The sequence below is a fragment of the Mus caroli genome, unplaced genomic scaffold (assembly GCF_978045245.1).
Source record: "Mus caroli unplaced genomic scaffold, Mus_caroli_1 scaffold_6, whole genome shotgun sequence".
Taxonomy (NCBI): domain Eukaryota; kingdom Metazoa; phylum Chordata; class Mammalia; order Rodentia; family Muridae; genus Mus; species Mus caroli.
The window spans coordinates 21,734,288-21,756,613 of NW_028227261.1; positions in this window are offsets into that span (position 1 = coordinate 21,734,288).

Below are 22,326 nucleotides of genomic sequence, written 5' to 3' on the forward strand. Positions count from 1 at the left end.
TTATGCTGACCCAGAAGGCTAGCCCACAGAAGTGGGAGGGCACAAGCTACACAGCCTGGGAGATCTGGGACAGAGAGACCCATCCAGGACTGGCTCCTAAAAATCTTGGCATCTTGGTGAATTTTTTTCTTTTTCTGAATTTCCTATCTTTGATAAATAGGAATAAATACTCCTACCTGATTTGGTTACTGTGTTTTTGTTTTCGAGAGGACTTCTCTGTGCAGCCCTGGCTGTCCTGAAACTTACTCTGTAGACCAGGCTGGCCTCACAAGATTCCTCTGCCTCTACCTCCTGAGTGCTGGGATTAAAGGTGTGGGTCACCACCTCCAGGCTTAATCCAGATCTTTTAAAGTGGAAAAGTCCTCCTCTAATTTGGGCTACACCTCCAGGTGGCAGTCTGTATAGACAGGGAAGAGAAGCTCTCTGTCTGTCTGCTTGCCCTCAGTCTCACTGGCAAGTCCATTCCCTCACTGTGGTTGGAACTTAAATTTTTTTGGGTTCCAGCGTATAGTGAAGACATCTTAAACATCTGGCCTTGTGGTCTGAACAACTACTGGATTCTTGGATTTTCCCTTGGTAGAGAGCCCTTGTTGGACTAACTGGACCACAACCTGTAAGCCATTCTAAATAAATCCCTTTTTAACACACACACACACACACATTCAATCTGTAAATTCTCTTCCTCTAGAGAACCCTGATCATTGTGGCGGTCACTGAAGCAGTCAGTTACAGTGTTCTTTGTGATAGTGATCCCTGATTCTGGTGGTCATTGATGTGGCCAGTTGTAGTCCTGGTCAGCCAGAGTGACCATTTATTCATCATTACAGTGGTCAGTTGTAGAATTCAGTGTGATGGTTAGAAGTAGTGGTCCTTGAGGTGGCCAGTTGTATCCACAGTGATGGTCAGCTATAGTGGCCACAGGGGTGACCAGTTATGGTATTCATTGTGCTGCTGAGACGTCACACTGGCCACTGATGTGGTCAGATGTAGTATTCCCCTTGATGAGCGACCATAGAAGTAACTGCAGTGGTCAGTTGCCGTCCCCTTGATGGTCAGCTATAGTGCTCACTATTGCGGTCCCTGTGGTGGTCAGCTATAGCATTCATTGCAATCATCAGTGGTTGTGGTTAGTTGTAAACACTAGTATAGTCAGCTACAGTGGTCATCGTGATCTTCAGCATACTGGTCACTTGAAGTGGTCCCTGTGGTGCTCAGTTCTAATATTCACTGTAATTGTCAGCCATAGTGTTCACCGCGGTGATCAGTGGTAACGTTCACCATGGTCAGCCAGGGTGGTCACTTTTGGTCACTGATGTGGTCAGCTGTAGTGTCACGCTCACTGCGGTGGTCAGTTGTAGCTTTAGACTCTCACTCTAAGACTTATTTTTTTTTTTAAAGATTTATTTATTTATTATATGTAAGTACACTGTAGCTGTCTTCAGACACTCCAGAAGAGGGCGCCAGATCTCGTTACGGATGGTTGTTAGCCACCATGTGGTTGCTGGGATTTGAACTCTGGACCTTTGGAAGAGCAGTCGGGTGCTCTTACCCACTGAGCCATCTCACCAGCCCCCTTATTTTTGTTTTTTACTTCAAATATTTTTATGTGTACGTGCCTACATGAGCTTGTGTTCAGGAACCTGCAGAAACCAGAGGAGGGCACTGAATGCCCTGCAGCTGGAGTTACAGGAGGTTGTAGGCTGCCATGGAGGTGCTGGGAGCTAAAGCCAGGGGTTTTACAAGAGCACTCAGTGCTTTAACCAGTGAACCATCTCTAGCCCATGGTCTTTTGATCTCTCTCTCTTTAAAATCTTTTTTTTTTTTTTTTTAGATTTATTTATTTATTATATGTAAGTACACTGTAGTTGTCTTCAGACCCACCAGAAGAGGGCATCAGATCTCATTACAGATGGTTGTGAGCCACAATGTGATTGAACTCAGGACCTCTGGGAAGAGCAGTCAGGGCTCTTAACCGCTGAGCCATCTCTCCAGGCCAAAAATTCTTTTATTTAAAAAACAAACAAACAAACAAACAAAACGCCCGGCAGTGGTGGCGCACACCTTTAATCCCAGCACTCGGGAGGCAGAGGCAGGCAGATTTCTGAGTTCGAGGCCAGCCTGGTCTACAAAGTGAGTTCCAGGACAGGCAGGGCTATACAGAGAAACCCTGTCTCAAAAAACAAAACAAACAAACAAAAAAAAAACAATAAATAAATAAATAAAAAGAATTATTTATTTAAGGGGCTGGTGAGATGGCTCAGCGGGTAAGAGCACTGACTGCTCTTCTGAAGGTCCTGAGTTTAAATCCCAGCAACTACATGGTGGATCACAACCCCCCATAATGAGATCTTCTAGTATGGTTGAAGACAACTACAGTGTGACACACCAGAAAAGGGCATTGGATCACACCTGCAGATGGTTGTAGGCCACCACGTGGTTGCTGGGGATTGAACTCAGGGCCTCTGTAAGAGCAGTCAGTGCTCTTAATCACCAAGCCATCTCTCCAGCCCTTTAAAATTCTTTTTATGATTTGTTTTGAGACAAAATTTTTCTTTGGAGCACTGGCTATCCTGGAACTCATTGCATAGACCAGATGGCCTCCAATTCACAGAGATCAACTCCGCTCCGCCTCCCAAGTGCTGTGACTGCTTCTTTTTGTTAAAGAGTTGTTTGTGTATATGTATGTGTGTGTGTGTGTGTGTGTGTGTGTGTGTGTGTGTGTGTGTATGTATGTGAGTATGTGCATGTGTATGTATGTATGTGTGCCTGTGTATGTGTGTGAATATATGTGTGTGTATTCACACCTATGCATGTTCATGTGGGTGAGGATTGTCCTCTGACCAACTCCACACACCTACTGGGCATGTGCCCATTCTAAGCCTGTGTTTTCTCATTAGGTCTGAGAAGTGCATTTTGAAGCAGAGTTTCAGGGAGAATTTCCCTCATGGGTCAGTATTTCCTACATAGTTTTTGTCCATTCCACACAAGCTAGAGTCATCTAGGAAGGACACTCAGCTGAGAAAGTGCCTCCATCAGACTGACCTGTGAGGTATTTTCTTGGTTAATGATCGATGTGATGTGGGCCCAGCTCACCGAGGGCAGTCCACTACTGGGCTGGTGGTCCTGGGCTATATATAAAAAAAGCAAGCTGAGCAAGCCATGAAGAGCAAACCGGTAAGCAGAGCTCCTCCATGGCCTCTGCTTCAGTTCCTGCTGTGAGTTCCTGCCCTGACTCCCCTCAGTGATGGGCTGTGATCCAGACATGTAAGCCAAACAATCCCTTTCCTCCCCAGGCAAAAGAACATTGCTAGGGCACAATGGCACCAGGATGCTGACACTTCCCTGGTGGGGTGGCAAAAAGAGTCTGACCTAAAGGAACTTGGGAGCATGGCATATGGTTGCATACTGGAAGGCCAAGAACAAGAAGAACTGCCGCAGACCCTCTGGGTCCCTGTGTCTGCGTGGAACGGGTCCCCCGACTGCTACAAAGTATTGGACAAGATTTCATCAGAGACTGTTTTTGGCCATTCAGGCCAACTCCCCTATAGCTGTAAAAGCTTGTGTACCTTATCTGTTTGCTTGTTGTTAAATAATTTTAAGAGTCAAGATCACTAATCTTGGCAAGTCTTTTCATATTCATTGTAACCCTTGTCATTTAACTAACTGTTTAAATCCTAATTTAGATAAGGAAAAAAAAAAAAAAAAAAAAAGTCTCTTAGCCCCGTTCAGGAACTGTAGAGCTCATTATAGGACACAGCTCCAGTTATATGAAAAACTTCAAGTAGTGGATTCTGATACTTTAGGTAAATTTAAAAGTTATGGTTAAATTATGGTTAAAGTATAAAAGGAGACTTCATAAAGGTCAAAATATAGCTCAATTCTTACTGTTACCTTATTTACAGCTCTCCCTATCCCCACCGCAGACTGCAACAACCAGAGCCACTGCATCTGTACCGACTTGGGGACAGCTAAAAAGACTGACTCGTGAGGCGGAAGGATTGGTGCAGAGGACCGGCAAGACATCCTCGCCATCCACGTTTTGCCCACCGCGTCGGGGGACCCGTTCCACGCAGACACAGGGACCCAGAGGGTCTGCGGCAGCTGGCGCCCGAACAGGGACCCCCGAGCAGGTTAGTCTTTTTCTTTCTTTTTCTTTCCTTTTCTTCTTTATTTTCTCAGGCAAAAACAGGACTCCGTCGTGACCGCGCTGCAGGCGGGCTGATTCGTAGATCAGTTAAAGGACGGATAGGTTTATATCATGGGGCAGTCAGAATCTAAAGGGAAGAGGCTGTTTCTCTCAGTCTTCAAGCACATGTTGTCTGGCAGAGGCCTAAAGGTCTCGGATAAATCTTTACAAGAATTTTATGATTTCGTGCAAAAAATCAGTCCCTGGTTTCCAGAGGAGGGAAGCTTGACATTAGAAGATTGGAAGCGAGTAGGTAAGGATATGAGGAAGTTCCATGAGCAAAATCTGTCTAGGAAAGTCCCCGACATTGCCTTTACATTGTGGCAACAAATGAGGGATCTATTAACTGAGAAAACAGACCTAGAATTCCTTGCAGAGGAAGCTCCTTCAGAGCCCTCTGATGATCAGAAAATGAGAACTAATGCTGGTGAAAAGAAATCGTACTGTTCGGGTATAAAAGGGGTAAAGCTAGAAAAAAGTGAATCAGAGATCACTGACAGCGAAAATGATGATGAATGGGAAATTACTAAGGGAATGGCAAAGCATAAAATTAAGGGAAAAAAGGGTCGTTTTCGTAAACACACAGATAGTAGTGAGGAGGAGTCTTTAACCATGGCACCGGTCACCCGCAGGCCAGCGCCAAAGCCACGTCGGCTCTTGCCGCCGGTCGGTTTTGATGCTGCCGTGGCAGAGGCAAAGAGACAAGGAGACTTTACGCTCACTTGCCCGGTAATTTGCGAAGAAGGAAGTGAGCCCCGATGGGAACCTTTACCGTTAAAAACTCTTAAGGAATTACAGTCAGCAGTAAAAACGCTGGGCCCTACTGCACCATATACTTTACAGATCTTGGATGCAGTAGCTAGCCAGTGGCTCACCCCTTATGATTGGCATCAGACCGCGAAAGCTACCCTTGCTCCCGGAGATTTCATTCTCTGGAGAACAGAGTATAAAGAGAGGGCCGGAAAGTTAGCTCAGGAAAGATCTACATCGAGAAATGGAGCTAAACCCACGGTGCCTATGCTTCTTGGGCAGAAGGACTATACTAAACCAGCAGCACAGCTGAAAACCCCAAAGGCAGTGTTGGAGAAAATTAATCAGATAGCTGTATCCAGCTGACAGAGTTTACCTCCACCTGGGGCTAAGTTCACAGTCCTTTCAGGAATTAGGCAAAAGCATGATGAGTCTTATGAAGGTTTTGTGGCTAGATTGGAAGAGGCAGTTTCTAGGATGCTTCCTCCCTCGGAAGGGACTGATATATTAATAAAACAATCGGCTTGGGAATACGTGAATACCTTGTGCCAAGACCTAAACAGACTAATCCATAAGGCAAGTTCCCTACAAGATTATATTAAAGCATGTGTAGATGCCTCACTGGCTGTAATGCAGGAGATAGCTTACGCCACAGCAAGGAAAAGGAAGACATTTGGCGCTACTGATGGAATTACATGTTTCGGTTGTAAAAATCCGGGGCATCTGAGAGATTGTAAAAATCTCTCAGGAGACACGAAGAGCATTACTTTGGGTCCTTTCCAGCATTGTGACAAACACTGGAAAAGTGAATGTAAATTCAAGTCCCATAAGGATGGGACTCTGCTCAATAGAGAAGCAGGTAAGACAAAGAACTATGGAGCTACATGTTTCCGGTGTGGAAATCCGGGACACCTGAGAAAGGATTGTAAAAATCTCTCAGGAAACAAGAAAAGCCTTCCTTTGGGTCCCTGCCCACGATGCGGCAAAAGAGGACATTGGAAAAATGAGTGTAAATCAAAGTTTCACAAAGATGACACTCCGCTCAAAAAAGAAGCGGGTAAGGCAAAAAAAAAAAAAAAAAAAAAAAACTAAAGGGGCAGTCTCTTAGCCCCGTTCAGGAACTGTAGAGCTCATTATAGGACACAGCTCCAGTTATATGAAAAACTTCAAGTAGTGGATTCTGATACTTTAGGTAAATTTAAAAGTTATGGTTAAATTATGGTTAAAGTATAAAAGGAGACTTCATAAAGGTCAAAATATAGCTCAATTCTTACTGTTACCTTATTTACAGCTCTCCCTATCCCCACCGCAGACTGCAACAACCAGAGCCACTGCATCTGTACCGACTTGGGGACAGCTAAAAAGACTGACTCGTGAGGCGGAAGGATTGGTGCAGAGGACCGGCAAGACATCCTCGCCATCCACGTTTTGCCCACCGCGTCGGGGGACCCGTTCCACGCAGACACAGGGACCCAGAGGGTCTGCGGCAAAGAACTATATATATAAATGTACCAACATCCTGCTCCTGAGCTCCATCCCCAACTACAAACATTGTTTGTACTCTGGCTAGGAAAAGTGTTTTCTATAATAGGCACTGGGAAGGGGGCCAGAACAGCGACTCTGAAACTGTATCTCTCCGAGGATAGAGAGTAAGTAAATACACTGTAGCGACTAAGGACCAGGAAAAGAGTTCCCTGTACATAGAGAAGAAATGGGAGCGTTTACCCAGGGCTGGGAGACCAGAATGGGAAATAAGTATGTGTGTACACAAGTTAACTAAGTGTGTGTAGTACCTGGCCCTTTCTGATGGAAAGTTCTAGAAACAACCCCAGTAACACTACCTTAACCAAGCAATCAAAACTGATGTCAGTACCAACAAAGCACATCAATAGCAGAGTTTATGTGAGGCTTGTCTGTCTGTCTGTCTGTCTGTTTGCTTTGCTTTGCTTTTTTTTTTTTTTTTTATGATTTATTTAATCCCAGCACTTGGGAGGCAGAGGCAGGTGGATTTCTGAGTTTGAGGCCAGCCTGGTCTACAGAGTGAGTTCCAGGACAGCCAGGGCTACACAGAGAAACACTGTCTCGAAAAAAAACAAAACAAAAACCAAACAACAACAACAAAGATTAGATTTATTTATTTTTATGTATATGAGTACACTGTAGCTGTCTTCAGACACACAAGAAGAGGACATTGGATCCCATTACAAATGGTTGTGAGCCACCATGTGGTTGGTGGGAATTGAACTCAGGACCTCTGGAAGAGCAGCCAGTGCTCCTAACCACTGAGCCATCTCTCCAGCCCTAGAGCTTTGATTCAAGTATCAGCTTCATTTTGTTTTGAGACAGGGTCTCTCTCTCTCTCTCTCTCTCTCTCTCTCTCTGTCTCTCTGTCTCTCTGTCTCTCTCTCTCCATAACTCTGGCTGTCCTGGAACTCACATAGAGCCATCTGCCTCTGTCTCCCAATACTGGGACTACAGGTATATTGTACCACCATGCTCAACTGAAAGTATCAGCATCTTAATTTTATTTTATTTTTAAAGATTTATTTATTGTTATACACAAGTACACTGTAGCTATCTTCAGATACCCCAAAAGAGGGCGAGGGCGCCAGATCTCATTACGAGTAGTTGTGAGGCACCATGTGGTTGCTGGGATTTGAACTCAGGACCTTTGGAAGAGCAGTCAGTGCTCTTACCTGTTGAGCCATCTTGTCAGCCCTCAACATCTTTGTTTCTTGTGTTTGTTTGTTTTTGTTTTGCTTTTTTTTTTTTTTTTTTTTTCCCCTGAGACAGGGTTTCTCTGTGTAGCCCTGGCTGTCCTGGAACTCACTCTGTAGACCAGACTGACCTCAAACTCACAGAGATCTGCCTGCCTCTGCCTCCCAAATGCTGGGATTAAAGTTGTGTGCCACCACCGCCTTATGAAAGCATTTCCTGGGGCTGGCGAGATGGCTCAGCGGGTAAGAGTACTGACTGCTCTTCCAAAGGTCCTGAGTTCAAATCCCAGCAACCACATGGTGGCTCACAACCATCCGTAATGAGATCTGACGCCCTCTTCTGGAATGTCTGAAGACAGCTACAGTGTACTTACATATGATAAATAAATAAATCCTTTAAAAAAAAAAAAAAGAAAGCATTTCCTAAAAAAAAAAAAAAAAAAAAAAAAAAAAAAAAAAAGAGCCAGGCATGGTATTGAGTTCCAGGATAGCTAGGGCTGTTACAAAGAGAAACCTTGTCTTGAAAAACAACAACAAAACAAAATAAAAGACAAAGAATAGAATAGGAAGCGAGACATGGTGGCTCACAGCACTCAAAAGGCTGAGGCAGCGGAACTGTCATGAGTGGGAGGTCAGGTCATGTCTCAAAACCAACCAACAAATAAAGAGTAGATTTGGGGGGATCTTTTGGGGGACCAGGCTTTACTCTACAGCTCTGGTTGGCCTGGAACTTGCTATAAAGCTCAGACTGGCCTCAAATTCCTGATCTTCCTGCGTCAGGCTGTGGAGGGCCAGGATTACATATGTGCACCACCATCCCCTGCTTCTATCAGGTTGTTAGCTTAATGTTAACCTGTAAATATTTGGATACCCGACAGGTGGCCCTCTATCTGCACTCCAGCCTTTGATCCTGCAAATGTGTGTGTGTGGGGGGGGTAAACCTAGTCCAAGGCCACCTTCTAGTGAGTGTTTGCATCAGGACACACACATCTGCTCTTCCTGCTGCGTTTACAGGGCAGGTACACTCTTCCAGGGAGAAGGCTGTTACTGCTTCCTCGGGTTCTGTATGTCTCTGCTTGCCTCTTGGATTTTACAAAGCTACCTGACTAATTAGTGAGAGGAGTGGCCCTATCTGTAGTCCAGGGATCAAACCCATTGCCCTACATGCTAGACAAATACTCTAGCACTCATCTGCATGAACAAACCCATTGTTGAGGGGCTAGTCCTAAACTTTCCGAAGCTATGGCTTTACCACATTCCTCAGTTCCCTGCCTCTGTGTGTTCATTTGTGTGATTCCCCAAACACTTGTTTAATCCCTCTACCATGGCGACCAAGAAGGCTTAGTCACAGTCCCTGAACTCAGGGAGCCCACAGGAGGCTAGAATCGAGTAGAGTAAAGGTTTTTCAAAGCAAGGGATGCAATGCATAAGCTGAGGCTGACGAGCTTGATGCTGGAATCTGGGGTTGACAGAAAGATCCAGAAGCTACAGCGGGGCAAGGTTGAAGTTCTGTCCAGTGACTAGAACAGAGTAGGAGGTTAAAACAAACAAACAAACAAACAAACAAAACAGGCAGAAGTGAGGCTTGAGGCACTGAGGGTGAGGTTGAGACACTGAGGGGCCAATGCTGTTGACACTGTTTATGAGGGACACGAATAAATGTCTGCTTACCTCAGATAGGGAACTGACTACAGAAATAAGGAAGCTCCCAAGTCCGTCTAAGTGAACTGATGAAATTAGGTTTGTTGTTTGGTTGGTTTTGTTTTTTTGAGACAGGGTCTCACTATGTTGCCCTGACTGGCCTTGAACTCACAGAGATCTGCCTGCCTCTGGCTCCTGTGTGCTGGGATTAAAGGCATGTACCACCATTCCTAGGTACCAATGAGTTTTATTGGTGTTACTTACAGGAGCAGAAATGACTCATCTGCCACACCAAAGACTACCAGGATTACAGTTCTAGAAATCTGGGGTGTACAGCACAACTTGTAGGCATCTGGGAAGGTTGGGGAGAGCCTTCTTCAGGTGCCTAGGCTTTTCTGAGAATATCACTTTGCCATCTTTATTGCTTCTATAAACTTGGGGAGGAATAGTGCTATAGACTGTGGTCAATTTCAGGGACTTCCTGAAGCTACTGAGTTGTTGAAACAGCTTCGCTCTGAGATGGAGTGTTTGTTCTCTTCCCTAAACATGGAAGTTGGCACAGAACACTGTGATAGGGTGCAGGCACCACGAGAAGCTTAAATAGTATTTGTCATGACACCCTCAGGTCAAGGGAGGATCTAGTACCCAGCAGGGACTTAGTGTTTGCTGAAGTAAACATTTGGTAATGTGGAGTTGCTGGAAACTCCTCCAAAAGTTTGTACTGTAGCCTGGGCACAGTGGTTTTCTGCCTGGTCTGTGTACTGAATCACTTAGGGAGTTTGAGGACCTGAGTCCGCATCCTCAGCACCCATGTACAAAGGCAGAAATGAAGCTGACAAACTGGCTCAGGGGCTTGCCCACACGCCAGAGGGCCTGGCTTAGATCCCTGGACTCATTCGGAGAAAAGACAGAACCATCTCCTGCAACATCTCCTCTGTATGTCATATGCATGCATGGCACACACCTGTATCTTGCACCCAGACACATACATAAACGTAACTTTGAAAGGATTTTTAATGTATTTTATATGTGGGAGTATGCCTACATGTACATCTGTGAACCATGTGCATGTCCTGTGCCTAGGACATCAAGAAGACAAAGCTGAGTCCTCCAACTCCTGGAGTTGGAGTTATAGGTGTGTTAGGTCCCAGAGCAAATGGCTAACTGAGGTGCCTATTATTATGAAAGCTGATGCTGGCTGCCAGGCTCTTCCATCATTGCAAGTACTGGTTCCAGAGGGCTGGCTCCCCTCTGTTCTTCTTAGCCCTACTCCCTACTCTAACCCTCCCCACCTCCTGAGCTTACTTTCCTTCCCCACAGCTTTTTTTTTTTTTTTTCCTATACCCAGCCATTTTAGCCCTGGGCTTCCTTAGCTTCTTGGTTCTCTTACTCCTATGATTCCTCCTGGTTCTCCCCCCTCTCCTTTTTTCTTTTTTTTTAAATATTTATTTATTATTATATGTAAGTATACTGTAGCTGTCTTCAGACACACCAGAAGAGGGCATCAGATCTCATTCCAGATGGTTGTGAGCCACCATGTGGTTGCTGAGATTTGAACTCAGGACCTTCAGAAGAGCAGTCAGTGCTCTTAACCTCTGAGCCATCTCTCCAGCCCACTTCCCCCTCTCCTGGTCCCCTCTCTGGTCTCTCTTTTTTCTCTTCCTCTTCCTCTCTGGATATCCTCACCCTCATATCTACACTAAAAATCTTTTCAACCACACCTAGGAGTGGTCATGACCTCATTTTCATTCAGGATGCTTGTGAGCCTCTATGTGACCTGGGAATTGAGTCCATGTCCTGTGAAAGAGCAAACTAGTACTTTTAACCACTGAGCCACCATCCCTCCAGCCTGGCCTGACACTCGGTTGTTTTTTTTTTTTGTTTGTTTGTTATTTTTGGTTTTTTTTGGTGGGGCATTGTTTTCTGGGAGAGCTGTCAGTGTTCTTAACTGATAAGCCATCTCTCCACCCACCCCCTCCATGGGGTTTTCTTTATTATTTTTTTTTAATTATTGTTTTGTTTTTGAGACAGGGTTTCTCTGTGTAGCCCTAGCTGTCCTGGAACTCACTCTGTAGACCAAGCTGGCCTGGAACTCAGATATCTGCCTGCCTCCCAAGTGCTGGGATTAAAGGCGTGCGCCACCACTGCCCGGCAAGATTTATTTATTGTTATATGTACACTGTAGCTGTCTTCAGACACCCCAGAAGAGGGGGTCAGATCTTGTTACGGATGGTTGTGAGCCACCATGTGGTTGCTGGGATTTGTACTCAGGACCTTCAGAAGAACAGTCAGTGCTCTTAACTGCTGAGCCATCTCTCCAGTTCTCTTTTGGTGTTTTCAATATAGAGTTTCTCTGTCTGCCCTTGGCTGTTCTGGAACTCAGCAATTCACCTGCCTGTGCTTCCCAATGCTTGGATTAAAGGTGTGTGCCGCCACCACCATCCAGCTAGGTTTGATTTTCAGGCCCCACATGTTGTAAGGAGAGAACCGAATCCCACAAGGACTCTCATGAGTCCTGTGGCAAAAATTCAAGCATGCTCACCGGGCACACACACACACACACACACACACACACACACAGAAGAGGAGGACGAGGAGGAGGAGAAGAAAGGAGCAGAAAGAGCGGCACCACCAAAGAAGCCAGAAATTGTGTCTATAACCCTAAAGTCTGGTTGAGCAGGCCAGGGAAGGAGCTCGGGGTGGGTGAGACAGGAGGATCTTTAGACTTGCTGGCCACCATTTGAGCTAAGTAGGTCAGTTCCAGGTTCAGGAAGAACTTGCCTCAAAATAATGTGGAGAGCTACTCAAGATATTTATTATTGACCTTTGGCCTCTACATGCATGAACACACACACACACACACGCATGTGCACTCCCTCACACATAGACGAAGCACACACACATATTTTAAAAAATTAAAAGTTCTAACTGGGTGGTGGTGGGGCATAGCTTAATGCCCACAACACTCAGGAGGCAGAGGCAGGTGGATCTCTGTGAGTTTGAGGTCAGCCTGGTCTACAGAGTTCCAGCATAGCCAGGGCTACCCAGAGAAACCCTGTCTTGGAAAACAAAAACGAACAAATTATTACTGGCTAATAGCTGTTTCAGTCAAGCTTGCAATCCCAGCCGTTGGGAGGCGGCAGCTGGAGGACCAGGTCAGGACAGTCTTCAGATACGCAGTGAGTTTGATGCCAGCCGGCATTAAATGAGACCCTGCCTCAAAACCAAAATAAAACAAACAAAAACCTTAACTTCCTTGTGAACCGCAAGGCTGAAGAGCAGGTGTTAAGAGCAATGGCTTGGTTCCCAGGATGATTCTGGGCAGCCTGAGGGAGAGCAGGGGCTATGGGCCCCAGTGGCCCCTGAGGGCTTTGCTTTGATTTGCATATGAGAATCATTCTGAATTAACAGCTCTGCTGGAGAGGAGTGGGGCAGGGACTGAGGTGGCCTTGAGGGCGAATGGGCACTTTGATCCTATAGAGAAAGTGAGAGCCCCCAAACGAGGGTGGGGGTAGGGGGCTTTCCAGGGGATTGAGGAAGGCACAGTCAACAGGATCAGCGACTGCAGGTGTGTTGGGGGTAGGGACCAGGACAGCTTCTGACTTGAGCAGCCTGGGTCTCTACCGACTTTCTAGCAGCCCAGGGTTTCCCTAAGCGTTTTGTCTCAGATGCTGAGTAATTTCCTTACTTTCATTTCTTCTTCATGATCTTCCTGTTCGTTCCACTTTCTTGTGTGAGTCAGGGACCGTGCTGCTGATGCACACACAGATACACACAACACACACACAAGCACACAGCACATAGGTGAAACGACTCGACTGGGAAGGAAGGCTAGGAGGGGAGCAACCCAGCTCCTCCCAGCCAGATAGGACTGGTTTTCAAGGGAAGTTGTGAAAGCTCCTGGTTTAAAACTGACAATTGGTTGGGTTTCCTACAGGCTGTGAGAGCAAACAAACTCTGCCAGCGGGGCCACACTAAGCCCACATGCTGCTATCTTAACTCCAGCCTTCCGGTGCTGGACAGAGCAAAAATATTTACCATGTGCTGCTCTGCCTGGAGCTGTTTCTGTCCTGGTCATGCTCATGGCTCTGTGGCAGCAAGCCTGCTGGCTCAGCAGTTCTGTCAGGACTGAATTGAATCTGCTGAGGTTAGGCCTGGTGTCATTGTGCCTTTCAGTCAGGTCCATCCAGCAGCAGAGGGTGAGTGTCTTCTCATGTCTACTTTCTCCTTGGGATGGAGAGATGACTGTTCTTGCAGAGAAAGACACCTATGCCAGGTGGCTCGCAACCAGTTAAACACACACATAGCATGCACACGCAACACAAAACATGTGATATAAATAAATACATAAAAAACTTTTTTCCCCCAACAGATTTTTGTTTTGTTTTGTTTTGTTTTTTGTTTTTCGAGACAGGGTTTCTCTGTGTAGCCCTGGCTGTCCTGGAACTCACTCTGTAGACCAGGCTGGCCTTGAACTCAGAAATCCACCTGCCTCTGCCTCCCGAGTGCTGGGACTAAAGGCGTGCGCCACCATGCCTGGCTTGATTTTTTTTTTTTTTTTTTTTTTGAGACAGAATCTTTAGTAGTCCAGGCTGACCTCCAACTCATTATATAACCAAGGATGGATTTCAAGTTTCTGATCCTCCTGCCTCTACCTCATGAGTTCTAGGATCACAGTTGTGTACCACTAAGCCCAGTTTTATGCTGTGCTGGAGACCGAATCAGGGTTGTGTGTATGCCAATCAAAGACTACCAACCAAGCCACATCCCTAGCCCCCTCCACCGGACATTTGTTCCAGGCCTTTTACATCCTCCTCTGGGTACTGTCTGATTAAGGGCAGGATTTTTTGTTTTTGTTTTTCTTTTTGTTTTGGTTGACATTATATCCATTCGCTAGACCAGACTCCTTGGTTAGGGTTAGGTGGTTTGCATACCTCAGGAGGTTCAGTGTCCAGCCCAGGCAGGACCCTAAGTCATATTAAGATAAATGTTAGAAGGGGAGGGAGTGCTGCTTACCAGTAAAGCAAGCAGCTAGCATGTGTGAGGCACTGGATTCTGGAGCTGGAGAGAAGAAGGCTCAGTAGCTAACACTTGTTGCTCTTTCAGAGGATGGGATTTGGTCCCAGTCCATGGTGGCTCACACCACTGCCAGTTGTAACTAAAAAGAGAATATAGAAAGAAGCATCAGGGGCTGGTGAGATGGCTCAGTGGGTAAGAGCACCCGACTGCTCTTCCGAAGGTCCAGAGTTCAAATCCCAGCAACCATTTGGTGGCTCACAACCATCCATAACGAGATCTGACTCCCTCTTCTGGAGTGTCTGAAGACAGGTACAGTGTACTTACATATAATAAATAAATAAATCTTTAAAAAAAAAAAAAAGAAAAGAAAGAAGCATCAGAATTAAAATAAATGCGAAAGGATGCATACACAGTCTCTCTTTAGGGCATTTTATGAATTAGTGACCGATGGGGCAGGGTGCAGCCCACTGTGAGTGGCACCAATCGGCAGGGGGTCCTGGATTCTGTAAGAAAGCAGGCTGAGCAAACCACAAGGAGCAAGCCAGTCAGCAACATCCCTCCATGGCCTCTGCATCAGCTCCTGCCTCCAGGTTCCTGTCCTGACTTCCCTCAATGATGGACTAGGATGTGGGAGTGTAAGCCTTTTCTCTCTCTCTCTCTCTCTCTCTCTCTCTCTTTCTCTCTCTCTCAGTGGTTGCAGGCACATGGTGCAGGGATAGAAAACCAAAACCAAAAATAAAAAAACCCTTTCCTCTCCAGCTTGTTTTTGGTCACGGTGTTTCATCACAGCAATAGTGACCCTGACTAAGGAGAGGGTCCTGATGCATCTGCTTCTGTTTTATCACTCACCACTGGTTTGTTTTTTAGTTTTTAGTTTTGTTTTTGTTTTTCTGAGACAGGGTTTCTCTGTGTAGCCCTGGCTGTCCTGGAATTCAGCCTATAGACCAGGCTGGCCTCGAACTCAGAGACTCAGCTGGCTCTACCTCCTGAGTGCTGGGATTTAAGGGGTACATCACCACTGCTAGGCCTTTCAAGGGTTCTTCACCTATTTTGTGATATTTGGAATTCTCCTAAGAGCTTGTGCAAAAGAAATCATCTATGTTGAAATGCTATCAAAAAATTATTTTTATTGCCAAATATTAATCGCACAAAGGAGTTTGATGATGACAAAATAGATACAATTATAATTTACTTGTTTTCTTATGCTTACTTTATATCTGTAAGTGTTTTGCCTGCATGTATGTCTGTACACCATTTGGATGCCTGGGACATGCAGAAGTCAGACAAAGGCATGGAATTTCCTGGGAATGGAGTTACAGATGGTGGTGAGCCACTGTGGGGATGCTGAGAATTAAACTCAGGTCCTCTAAGAAGAGCAGCTGAGTAATCTCTTCTAGGAAATCTATTTTTTTTTAATTTTTATTTTATTTATTTATTTATTTATTTATTTTTGGTTTTTCGAGACAGGGTTTCTCTGTATAGCCCTGGCTGTCCTGGAACTCACTTTGTAGACCAGGCTGGCCTCGAACTCAGAAATCCACCTGCCTCTGCCTCCTGAGTGCTGGGATTAAAGGTGTGCGCCACCACGCCCGGCTCTATTTTTTTTTTAATATTTATTCATTTATTTATTTATTATATGTAAGTACACTGTAGCTGTCTTCAGACACTCCAGAAGAGGGCATCAGATATCATTACGGATGGTTGTGAGCCACCATGTGGTTGCTGGGATTTGAACTCAGGACCTTTGGAAGAGCAGTCGGCGCACTTAACCGCTGAGCCATCTCACCAGCCCTGGAAATCTATTTTTAAAGCTATATGTCTGACATGATCGTTATCTTTCTTACATATTAAGCTCCTGCAGAAGCTCTAATAACTAGTAAACTTTTCCGTTGATCCAGGTCTGGGATGTAGCTCAGTGGCAAGGGAACTAACCTAGCTTCAGAGACCGTCTACGTTCAAACCCGAAAAACACAGGCAGACAAACAAAATCCCCTGCCTCGTAAGTTCTCTTCCATCTACAAGGCTTGCCCAATGTATCATTGATTTGATATCAGCGTATTCTTCAGCCACGACAGCAGCACTCTGATGAGAGAACACTGTGAGGTATTTTTACTCTGGCCTAGCCCATTAGCAGCACGAAGCGCAGCTGCTTTGTCCTCATGGCAGCTCTGTCCTCTTTTCTGTCCTCTTCCTTCTTTCTCTTTCAGACCCTGGCCAAACGCCCAAAGCATGCTGTCCCTGGCGCTCTGGTTTCTCTGCACCATCCCACTCCTTCTGCCAGGCCACCGCGCTTGGTTGCACGGCACGTGGACTTTCTTAGACCCTAATTCAAAAAATGCAAAAAGCCAGGCCTTCTTCGCTCGTGTTCACCATCTCCCACCTCCAGACATGTACAGCTTGCCTGCCCTGCTGTTTTCTTCCCGGCATTTAATAAAGTTGCCCTCAAGCTTAAAACAAGAACAAAAAATAGGAAGTAGAAGAGGAAGTGGCTGGTGGCGATGGTTCTCGCAGGTGAAGTCTCTGCTTCCAAGGGCAGTGGAGCTTTCGATGGGCAATGCTGGATGTCTGGTTAGCAATGGCAGAGAAACTGTCCTAACAGGAAGCTGAAACAGTGCCACAGGGCACAGTGGGCCTCTCTCCGGAGTCAGTCAGTCAGGATGGGAAATTAATTCAAAGTGGAATGGGAAGCCTTGTTCCCAGCCAGGGGTCTGGGCTTCAGCTACTGCAGTCCCCCCGTCACCCGATCCGGCCTTCCTTTATTTTCTCTTTGTGTAACATAAAGGACAGCGATACCCACCCAAGGTTGCTCTTGAAGGGAGCAACATTTAAAGTGCCACCTCTGCTAAGAGATGAGTCTTGCATTTGGGTTTTGTTGTGTTACCTGGCTGGCCTCTGTCACTCCAGGTCTGAGGGGCGCTTTTTGAAGGGGAGAGGATTCTGACCACACACTTGTCCCCGATACCATATGCCTGTCTCAGGCAACTCAGCAACCTGGAATGGAATCAGTTTGGACGTGTGCAAGTCTCTGCCTCTTGGGAACAAAGTAACTTCTCTAGAGAGAAAGTTCCTTGAGGGCTGTAGGCGGTCATGCTGGCTTGAACACACATGTTCCACATGGTTGGTTTGCATCATGCTCAGATGACCTGCCTTGCCTTCAAGGTAGAACTCAGCCTCACAACGCTGTACTTAGTATCTGGAAGTGTTTGTGGGAGTCCCATCAAGTCAATTATGGGGCATTTAGAGCAGGGTTGGGTGGTACTCAGGAACATTTGTTTTGTCCTTGCTATCCCCCTACTGCCATTCAAGGTCATCCAGTCTTCCTGTATCTGCTACTCTCCTGCCTGAACTGATCCTCCACTCATAGATCTCCTGGTCAATTCTTTCCTCCACGGACGCTAAAGTGTCCTACTTGGCCTCCAGGCAGAGCTAGGCTTCCTTCTTTGTGCAGACTCACTCACTCACTCACTTACAAGTTGGCAATTTTTTCCCATTGGCCATCATGTACTTGGGAAACCCTCTACTACTGCTTTACAGCTCCAGCCCTCTCACATCTCCTAGATCAGCAGAGGAGAGAAGGTTTATAGCTTGAACCTGCTCTTCATCCCAAATAGCATTTCAGGCAACAGGAAGCAAAATAGCTTAAGTACGAAGAACCCGAGTTTAGTACACCCTATGTCGGGGGCTTGGAATCAGCCCAGAAAGCACTCGGACACCGATCTCAGGCAAATAGGGATGGTTTACTGAACGCCACACCCCAAGAGAGATCAATCAGGGCCATGGTCCAGACAAGCTGGATATGACATTGTGTTAAGATCCTTACAGGGCTTTCAAGCCTACAATCCACAAGCACCTGTGCCAAGTTATTCCACCAATCAGGATTTGGAGAGAGGAGATTTCCTTAGGAGCAGGCCTTTGCTGTACACTTATCCTGTTCCCATTGGTTGGGGTGTTCAGCTGTGGCAGGGAACTTGCCTTGGCTAACATTCGCGTCTTAACTTGCCAACCAGGATGTCAGTTACACATGTACATCCCTCTTTCTGCCAAGTAAGATGTCAAGTCCCAGGAAAGTACTGGGAACTTAAACTTTACTTGACCCCCTACTTAAAATGGAAGTCTTATTCCAAATGGCCTTTTTTTTTTAAAAGAGAAGATTTATTGGTTTGTTTGTTTTATACATGTGAGTACTCTGTCACGCTCTCCAGCCACATCAGAAGAGAGAAACGGACCCCATTATAGATGCTTGTGAGCCACTATGGGGTTGCCGGGAATGGTTGTGAGCCACTATGGGGTTGCCGGGAATTGAACTCAGGACCTCTGGAAGAGCCGTCAGTGCTCCCAATGGCTTCTTATATTGATCTGGGTGTCTCTCTCAAGTTGGAGTCCATCACGGGAGCAGCTTCTATAGGCAACAACCATAAAAGCTCGTAATAGGTGCAGGAAGTACTGCTGGGTGGTTGGTTCGGATCCAAGCTTATTGTGGCTAACTATACAAAGCAGGTCTAACTAACTTGTATTGAGAATAGTTTCCAAGAACACCAAAGCACAGAACATCCTAGTGACAGCATGTGAGAAAGTTTTTTTTTGTTTGTTTGTTTTTTGTTTTCTTGTTGTTATTGTTGTTATTTCAAGACAGGGTTTTTCTGTGTAGCCCTTACTGTCCTGGAACTCATCCTGTAGACCAAGCTGGCCTCAAACTCAGAAATCCACCTGCCTCTGCCTCCCAAGTGCTGAGATAAAAGGCATGTGCCACTATTGCCCGGCATGAGAAAGTTTTCTTATGACATTAGTAACAGAACAAAAAGGAAGTAATCTCAGGAGGATAACTGAAAATAAGCAGTCAGTGTATGCTCCATGATGAATTTCATGATAGCCAGGGCTACATAGGACACAATATCTCAAAAAACAAAAAACAAAACAAAAAAATCGGCTAGAGAGATCACTCAGTAGTTAAGAGCACTGACTGCTCTTTCACAGGGCCTGAGTTCAATTTCCAGCAACCATGAGGTGACTCACAACCATCGGTGATGGGATCTGACACCCTCTTCTGGTATGTCTGAAGGCAGCTATAATTGTACTCATATACATAAAATAAATAAATCTTTGAAAAAAAAAAAACCAAACAAGCCAAAAAGAGCCAAGGTATTTGTATTAGTCAGAGTTCTCTACAGTCACAGAGCTTATGGTAATGTCTCTCTATATTGAGGGAATTTATTGTGATGTCTTACAGTCTATAGTCCAACTACCCCAAAAATGGTCAGCTCTGAATGGGAAGTCCAAGGATCTTGTAGTTGCTCAGTCCACGAGGCTAGTTGGTTTAGCTCGTCTTCTGTAGAAGTAGATTCTAAAAGATGTGCCAGCAAGTAAATACAAGCAGGCCAAGAAGAGTGAATCTTCCTTCTTCCAATGTCCTTATGTAGGTCTCCAGCAGAAGGTATGGTTCAGATTAAAGGTGTGTGCCACCATGCCTGGATCTGGGGCTTGTTTTGTCACAGGCTGACCTTAAACACAGAGATCTCCTTGCCTTAGTCTCCTGGGATTAGAGGTGTATAGTACCTTCCTTGGGCCTAAGCTTTTCCTAGCTACTATCTTTGCCTCAAGATCTCCATTCCAAGATCCAGGTCAGAAACTTGTGTCTTCCAGCCTCAAGATCAGATCACAGGTGAGCTCTTCAATTCTGGATCGTAGTTCATTCCAGATAGAGTCAAGTTGAGAGCCATTACATTTCATGAACCTTTTGTGTGTGTTTGTTTGTTGCTGTTGTTTGTTTCATTTTGTTGAGACATGGTCTTTCTGTGTAGCTCTGGCTGCTCTGAAACTTGGTCTGTAATCCAGACTGGCCCCTGCCACGTGAGTGCTGGGATTAAAATCATCACTCAGTTTTTTCCATTTGTTTTTTTTTTAAAGATTTATTTATTTATTTATTATATGTAAGTACACTGTAGTACACTGTAGCTGTCTTCAGACACTCCAGAAGAGGGAGTCAGATCTCATTATGGGTGGTTGTGAGCCACCATGTGGTTGCTGGGATTTGAACTTCGGACCTTCAGAAGATTAGTCGGGTGCTCTTACCCACTGAGCCATCTCACCAGCCCCCATTTGGTTTTTTCCTTTACCAAATTGAAGGTCCTTCTTTTACCTTCCCAAGTCTTGGGATGCTGAGAGGGATGCCCCATCCTTAAGATTCTTCAGGACATGCTGGGAGGGAGAGATGAACTGCATAGCACAGAGCTGTGCCACCAGGAAGACACACTCAGCCAGCCTCAATCTGCTTCTTCCAGACATTCCCTGCAAGCAGCTTGACCTGCTGAGCCATCCCTGTGCATCAACTTAGCCATCTAGCATCTATCTATCAGCTACAGAGCACAGAGACACTCTCTGAGCTCAAAGAATGAAAAGACAACCAAAATAAGCAAGATAAATAGCTAAGGGAAACTTGCAGGCTACTACTGGATACAATGTATATAAATGCAGGACATTTGAAAGTACTCAGTTATTTTGTTATTCTTTGTGTAAGGAAAGGAGATGGAAGTCAGGACCTCCTACAAGCTAAGCAAACATTGTATCAGTGAGCCAAAGCTTCTATCTATCTATCTATCTATCATCTATCTATCTATCTATCTATCTATCTATCTATCTATCTATCCATCTATTTGAGACAGGGTCTTTTTATGTAGTCCTGGCTGTCCTGGAACTCCTTATGTTGACCAGACTGATCTCAAACTCAGAGATCTGCCTGTCTCTACCTTCTGAATGCTGGGATTAAATGCTGGTGCACCACAGCTTCAGAGTAGTTTTGAGGTGTGGGGGAAGGTGTAATCCCTAAGTATATATCCACTGGTGAAACATTGAGAGATGTAGTCAGTTTAGAAACCTGAACCTGTGAGAACTGTGGCCACAGTTAAGCAAAACAAACATGCTCAACTGGAGGACTTTGTATGCTGTTTTCCAGAAGAGAATTCAGTATTCCTCCTTAACTAGACAGTTTGTCTTTTCTTTCTTGCTTGCTTTCTTGTTTTCTTGCTTTCTTTCCTTCTTTCCTTTCTTCTTTCTTCCTTTCTTCCTTTCTTCCTTCCTTCCTTCCTTCCTTCCTTCCTTCCTTCCTTTCTTTCCGACACAGGGTTTCTCTGTGTAACTCTGGTTGTCCTGGAACTCACTCTGTAGACCAGGCTGTCCTTAAACTCATAAATCCACCTGCCTCTGCTTCCCAAGTGCTGGGATTAAAGGCGAGCACCACCACTGCCTGGCTCTTTTCTTTTCTGGTTTTTCGAGACAGGGTTTCTCTGTATAGCCCTGGCTGTCCTGGAATTCACTTTGTAGACCAGGCTGGCCTCGAACTCAGAAATCCTCCTGCCTCTGTCTCCGGAGTGCTTGGATTAAAGGCGTGCGCCACCACGCCCCCGGCGGCTCTTTTCTTTTTCTTTCTTTCTTTCTTTCTTTTTTTTTTTTTTTTTTTTGAGACAGGGTTTCTCTGTGTAGCCCTGGCTGTCCTGGCACTCACTTTGTAGACCAGGCTGGCCTTGAACTCAGAAATCTGCCTGCCTCTGCCTCCCAAGTGCTGGGATTAAAGGCGTGCGCCACCACGCCCAGCTCGGCTCTTTTCTTTTTTGACAGAATCTCATGTAGTCCAGGTTGGTTTTTAATTTATTATGACTTTTTATTTATTATGATTTATTTTTAAATGGAGCCAGGTGGTGGTGGCATACAACTTTAATCCTGGCCCTTAGGAGGTAGAGGCAGGTGGATCTCTGTGAGTTTAAGGCCAGCCTGGTCTACAGAGTGAGTTCCAGGACCTCCAAGGCTACACATAGAAACCCTTTTTGAGAAAAGAAATAAAGAGAAAGAGAGAGAGAAAGAAAGAAAGAAAGAAAGAAAGAAAGAAAGAAAGAAAGAAAGAAAGAAAGAAAAGAAAAGAATGCCACGTGAACAGTCTAAAAAAAGGGGCTGCTCTCTGCTTTTGCAGACAAGATGGTTAATAATGTGTTATTATTTTTATTTCTAGTGTTTCAAATTGCC